Source organism: Puma concolor, chromosome A3, assembly GCF_028749965.1.
Source record: "Puma concolor isolate L17-30 chromosome A3, mPumCon1.1.hap2, whole genome shotgun sequence".
NCBI lineage: Eukaryota > Metazoa > Chordata > Mammalia > Carnivora > Felidae > Puma > Puma concolor.
In genome coordinates, this window is record NC_141669.1 from 135,891,358 (window position 1) to 135,897,951 (window position 6,594).

The 6,594-nt window shown below is 62.5% G+C and overlaps 1 long non-coding RNA gene across 1 annotated transcript; it reads right to left on the reverse strand.

The window, feature by feature from the left end:
* Window positions 1-4,077: 4,077 nt before the first annotated feature.
* LOC147582839 (uncharacterized) lies at window positions 4,078-5,946 on the reverse strand. Its single transcript, XR_015248801.1, has 2 exons — window positions 5,718-5,946; window positions 4,078-5,414 (listed from the first exon to the last, which is right to left on the reverse strand). It is a non-coding gene; the product is annotated as an uncharacterized LOC147582839 (long non-coding RNA).
* Window positions 5,947-6,594: the final 648 nt, after the last annotated feature.

Genomic DNA, 6,594 nt, shown 5'->3' on the forward strand with positions numbered 1-6,594 from the left:
AACCCTGCAGTGAGGCCCTCAGCTGAGCACCTGCGACCAGTTGCCTCCCTGCCCTGAGCTCAGCTCCCCGAATTGGATTATTGTGCCTGTTTCGCCGAGAACACAGGTGGGAATGAACCCAGCCGGCGAGGCTCCCGGTCGGTCGCGGCTCCTCCCCGCCGCCACGGCCGCCGGAAGATGCACCAGCTGTGTTCCGACCGGGGCCTGGACCCGGGTGACAGCTTCCGTGCAGGGGAGGCCTGTCTAGGGCAGGGGTCCACGCTGGGGCCGTTGCCCTAAGCGAGTTTCTGGCCCACTGGGCTCCCAGGCTTCGAGGGAGCAGCTCTGTCCCCAGGAAAGCCTCCAGGTTCAAACTAGCCGAGGGGCAAAGCCAAGCCACCGATGCAGCCGAAGAGCATTGCCCCACCCTTGGCCTTGGGGAGTTTTGGGGAGTTTGGGGGAGTTTTGCTGCCCTGGCAGGTGGCGATGAGGTCCACCCAGTTTCCCCCTCGCTGCCTCCCTCCCTGCTTAGACAGGGTTTTGCAAGGCCTTGCTTATTTTTTTTTTTTTTCACCCAAGTCCCGAGCAGTGTGGGCAGAGCTTGGACAGGGTGCGGGTGCTGTCCCCAGCTAACCCAAAGCCAGTGTCTCTGACAGCTTGGAAGTTTCTAGCAAGAGATCCAGCCTGAGCTGGTTCCATTAATCATTCCCTGTAGACTTGACCTGGTGAATTCTCCAGGCCACAGGAGAGCCCAGGCCCTAGCTGTGAGCATTACAGTGGGGGCGTTTTGGTGACGGCCCCAAGGGAGGAGGGGGTTCGAGGTCAGTGGGGAAGGAGTGAGCTCCCTCCCGTGCCTGGGGTCACACCCCCTGCCTCACACGGCCCGAGAGCCATGATGGGGTGGGTTGAGACCAGACAAGAAATGGGCAGGTGCATCCAAGCTGGGCAGGGGTCCCCGCGGAGACCGGGGTGCCTCTGTTTATTAACCCAACACTCCCCGAGCGCCCGGTGGGAAGGGATGTGCTGGCTGCAGACATGATGAAGAAAGAAAACCATGGTCAAGGCCGGTAAGATAAAGAAAGAAAGGCTGTGTTCACGGAGCACTTCCCACCCCTCAGGCCCCGTCCCGCGTGCCCCCCACCCACCCGCATGGCCCAGAAGTGGGCGGAGCGGTCCCTGCCTCCACTCTGTGGCTCAGCAAGGTTGGCCCCACGGCCAGGGTTCCCACGCTAACAAATGGCGGAGCAAGTTTGAACCGGGCGTCCAGCTCCAGGGCCTGAACCCTGAGCCCCTGAGCCACTTCCGAGCCGCCGTGGGAACAGTCCTGGGAGGGAGATCGAGAACGACCCCAGTCCGATGACCAGTTTCCCATGACATGGTGCATGGGACGGCTGGGGACTCCTGGGGACGTGCAGGTCCTGGAGACCACTGGTGGCCAGGACCCAGACCCATTAGTAGCGGCTGGGGGGGGAGGCGAGGGGGCTTCCCTGGGAGGCGACTGGGCAGAGGATGGGGTACGAGGCCCGGGTGGGGAGCTGGACCCACCCACCACACCGCCTTGTCACCCCAGACCCACGACGACGACGGCCCAACAAGGCTGTCTCCGACGGGGACCGACCAGCAGGTGAATGCCGATTCCAAAGCCACAGGCAACACCAACGTGGTCCCTCCGTGGGGGTGAGAGACACGAGCCTCCTGCCTGGAGGAGGGACACCTGAGTCGAGTCCTGGCGCCACCTGAGGAAGCAGGAAGGGCGTCCCATGAGGCGGAAGGTCATGTAGGGTTGCTGAGCCAAGTGCAAGGCCAAAGCATGCCCGGCGTGGAGGCAGCCGCGGGGTCTGGCGTGCAGAGCTGGGGGCAGGGAGCAGGGAGGTGAGGGAAAGGGTGGAGGCCCACGTCTGGCTGACCCCGGGGTCCGTGGTGAGCCACTGAGGGATGTGGCAGGGAATGCCAGCAGCCGCATTTCCCCCAGTCCCTTGGATGCCGGGTGGAGAACAGATCGAGGAGCAACAAGAAAGTCAGGGGGAAGGCTCCTGGAGGGGCATGGCCGGGCCAGGGCTGGCTTTGGAAGTGAGGGAACGGGCAGCTGCGAAGGCCCTAGCAAGTGAATGTTGTCAGGACCTTCCCCAGGAGACTTCTCTAGAGAGATCTATGGGGGTCCTGGGGAGGGCGACATGAGCAGGGATTGGGGACACAGAGAACCACCAGGCCAGGCCCGCCCTGCTCCTGGGGCACCGAGAGGGGGCCAAGACCCCAGACCTGGTTCTGAGGAACCCCTCTCACCCAGGAGGGGGGAGTCCGCCTCAGGGCGGCCAGAAGGGCCAGCTGGAGGGGGGTCGGGCGGGCTCAGGGTGGCGGGCACGCTTGGGGTGTGCGGGCAGGCGGGGCTGGGATCGGGGCCTGGGGGCCGAGGGCAGAGAGGACGTTGGGGCTGGGCCTGGAGTGTCAGCAAGGGAGAGGGCGGGGCAGGGGCAGGGGCCAGCCCCCAGCTCAGGCAGGAAAATCTCCGGGCCTGGCCCGAAGCCAGAATCAGCCAGAAAAATCAATGCTTAACCTGGTGACTCCCACAGGGACATTGGCCACCACGTCAGCATGTGGACTGAGACCTGGGTCTTTGTAAACACCCCAGCAGGGAGTGAAGTCCCCGCCCAAAGCCGCCTGCCCGTCCACACGCAACTTCATGTGCTTGTCTCCACGCGAGGGGCGCTTGGCAGTGAGGCCAAGGGAAGTAGTCAAAGACCGTGAGACGTTCACAGCGCACCCCCATCTTTTGGGGGCCCGAGTGCAGTCTTTGGGGGGTCAAAGAAGCAGCCTGGCTGTGAGGGCCTCACCAGGGGGATCACAGTCCCCTCTCACACGAGGAAGGGGACAGGACCATCGGGATGGGCACAGGGACTGGGGGTTGGGGGGTCAGGGAGGGTGAGGGAACAGCCGCTGTCACAGTTCGGAGGAAGGAGCAAGCCGTGAGCCAAGCCCCACCTCTGCCCAGGCGTGAGGCCAGGTGGGCGAGGACCCCCCGTTACGGACCAGGAACCCCGGGCTCAGGGGGTCCCTCGCCCACCCGCCGGCTCTCCGGATGCCGCACACGGGCTGGGGAAGCGACGCGTCTCTCAGGAGCTCGCCCTCTGCTTTTCCTTCTCTGCCAAACAACTCTCACCTGTCCGTCAGCCTATCCAAGAACGTCAGCTGTGGGTGCCCCGACCCCCCACGGCAACCCGCGAGGCTGGGGCAGGTGGGAAACCGGGCACAGAGAAGGTGCACACTCGCCCACAGCCGCACAGCCTGGGGGAGGGTCTGAACCACCGAGGTCGCTCTGGGGCAAAGCCTCTGCCTGTAGGACAAGTGGACCAGGAGGCCTCGATTTACCCTGCGGCACTGGGCCAGCAGGTGCTCCTTCTCGTTTCTGGGCCCCCGGGCTTCGTGTGACGCGAGTCACAGAGTCCACCAACTATAGCGGGCATCAGCCCTCGGGGAAGGGGGTCTCAGAACACTCCACTCTGGCATCGGGGGATGGGCAGTACGGGCTGGGCCCCAGCACGGCCCGACTTGAGGAGACAGCCAGTGCCTTGGGCTGAAGGCGGAGGGCCCCACAAACTGTGGCATGGAATTCATAGGACAGAGAAGTCAATGTGGACTCAAGGAAGGGACCGTGACCAGGAAGCCTCCGTGGCGAAGGTGGAGGTTGGGTGGGGCCTGAACGGTGAGAGTTGAAAGGAGAGAGCATCTGCGTGGAGGCCACGGCCCAAGCGAAGGCCCAGAGGCTGGAAAGGGATGTTTCTGGGCTGGTCAGGTCTGGGGAGCGAATGGGGGGGGCGAGGTGTAAGGCAGTGAGGACAAGTGGTGAAGCCAGATCTTGAAAGGGTCTGAATGGTAGGCTAATCGTCCAGGTTTCCAGCCCCCACTGGACATCAGTCCCCTGTGGGAGTTCCTTCGTTCATTCATTCATTCATTCATTCCTGTGAAATGAGACCCTGGAAACGAGCCAGCCAGAAAAGACAGGGAAAGGAAGCTGCAGGGAGAGCATGTGCAAAGGTCCTGGGCCAGGACAGATAGACCCCAGTGACCCCCATAGGGACTGGACAAAAAGGCACCCAAAGGTCACTTCGAGGACACACGCTTCCGGGCAGGGGGCAACAGATGAACGGAGTGGTCACCCCCACTCGGCAGAGGAAAGCCACACGGTCCACAGAGACAGGGTAGGGACAGGGGGGTCTTCAAATGCAGAGTTCCGGCCCTGGAAAGGACCTCCAGCGCCAGCCCCCACCCCAGGGGTCCTGGGCTGAACTGAGGCAGAGAAGTGGAACCCCGTGACCCCTTGTCCCACTGCCCAGTTAGTTCCCAGCTGGGGCTCCGTTTGCAAAAGTAGATCTGGAGCGCCACCTGGTGGCCAGGGGCAGGGCCACGGCCCAGGTCACGGCCTACAGTGTCCAGGCCACAGGGGGGCCCGTCCTCACCGATCATCCCCATTCTTGTAGGTGTTTGTAGCTACCCAGTTAGCACACGTGCCCCGCAGATAAAGTCGAAGATCCAGAAAAAGCCGAAAGAAACCGACCGCCTGGGACCTCACAGCCCCACACCTGCAGGGACACGTTCTTTCATCGGAGAAGTGAATCACGCCCCACAGGGAGCTCTGTGGCCCCCGGGCTCGTTCCCCACGCGCCGCTGGGTGTGGATCTCGTTCTGCGTCAGGGAACATTCTCGAACCACGTGATCGGAGCAGCAGTGCATACTTTTGGAAGTGGTCCGGGGCTGACTCGGGCCTGCTGGGCGGTTGGAGTGAGTTTTCCAGAATTTCTTGGTTTTGCTTTTGCTTCCCTTGAAGAAGATCGAACCTTCAGAGTCTTTGGTGCCGTGACGCGAAGGGGGGTCTTGAGGAACTCACCTTGGGGGCCAAACATCCTGGGGCTGGGGACCGGGCCCACCCCGGCCTCCCAATGTCTGCTCCATAGCCATTCTGTGACCTGCCCCGGGATCCTTTTGGAGTCAGAGGGTCCTGAGTGCCCGTAAGGGACACTCAGGGAGTGGACGCACAGAGGGGACCAGTCAGATCTGCCTTTAATCTTGGGCGGTGAGCTTGCTCCTCTGAGCCTCAGTTTGCTCATCTGTAAAATGGGCAAAATCCCAGTTTGTCCACTTCATGGGGTCATCGTCAGGGTTAAACATGTGGCCTCTTAAAGCACTGCCTTACAGGCCCAGAGCGGGAGGCTTGCTGTCCTCCAGGCCTGGACAGGCATCGCCAGGGGCAGGCAGATCCCGATTCCGACCTGGCCCAGCCGACTGTCAGGTTAAACTAGGGGCGATGCCGGGAGTCAGAGAAGGAAGAAGCCGTCTAGGAGGGCAAGGTGGGGAGGGAGCTCCGAGGTGTGGGTGGCTCAGAAATGTGCAGTGAGCAACACTGACGCGGGGTCTCCTGTGAGCCAGATGTTGAGGTCATCCTGAAAACGAATTTGAAAGGAAGGAACGACGATCCCCTTTCACACACTGACATGTGGGGCTGAACTTTGACCCCAGGGTGGCCCCGAGCTTGTTCACTTGAGCCCCGCCCTGTACATAGACCCGGTGGCGTTGCGGGGGGGGGGGGGGGGGTCCACCTGCGTGGTGGGCGAACGTGAGGACCTGTGGGCTGTGTGCTCCGAGAGGTTGTCACCCCCAGCCCCACCTCCCCACCTCCCAAGTGTCATGTGGCCCTCCATGTACGAAGGATTCCTTCCGCCCCCATCTGGGCTGTCCTCACTCACTTTGCCTCCTAGGTTTAAAATCCCAGCAGGCTCTTCCCGGGCTGTGTGACCTTGGGAGAGTAGCTTGACCTCTCTGTGCCTCAGTGTTTTTACCACGTGAAAGGGGTAAGAATCCCCTTCGTCATGGACGACACGGAAGGATTGAATGAGTCCATACGAGCAGGAATTTGGAAAAGGCAGCTGTTGTAGGGACTCGGGGCTGCAAGGCCACAGGCGTGGTCTCAGGTGAGATCCCTGGGGCCCCTGCAGAAGCTGGGCTGGAGATTTCCAGGGGTCCCAGCTTGCAGGAACGTTCCCCACGAGAGACCATCAGCCCTTGCCCGACACTGGGGTTTTGACTTTGAGGCCCTAAGTGGGAAGGAAGACCCTGATGAGAAGGCAGAGCAGGAATTTAACCTGGAACCTGTAGAGGGGCTTAGGGCGCCGTGAGCCCCCCCCCCAGAGTCGCAGGCAGAACGTTGTGTGTCTGGCCACTTTTGGGGGAGGGAATGGGGCCGCATAACCACCCCTGGCCTGGTCCCCAGCTGGGACCCTGGCAATTCCCGAGCCCAGCGCGTGCTGCAGCCAGCTCGCGGCCACCAGAGGGCGCTCGGCCCAAGGCTGTGAAAAGCGGGGCACCAGCTTTGCTGCGCAGGCCGGCTGGGCCCTCTGGGGTCTGGCTCCTGTCCTCCCAGATGCCCTCTTGTCACAGAGACCGGACAGAGCGTGATGCTGGGTGAGGGGGCTGCCGGGGTCACAACTACGGCCGTGACCCATTGGTATCTTGGGTGTGCCCACCTGGGGTCAGCCCTGGACAGCTCAGCGTCGGGGGGAGGGGAGGGCTCTGTGGGACCACGGGACAAGCTTTTAACAATACGCCTGCCCACCCCCCACCCCT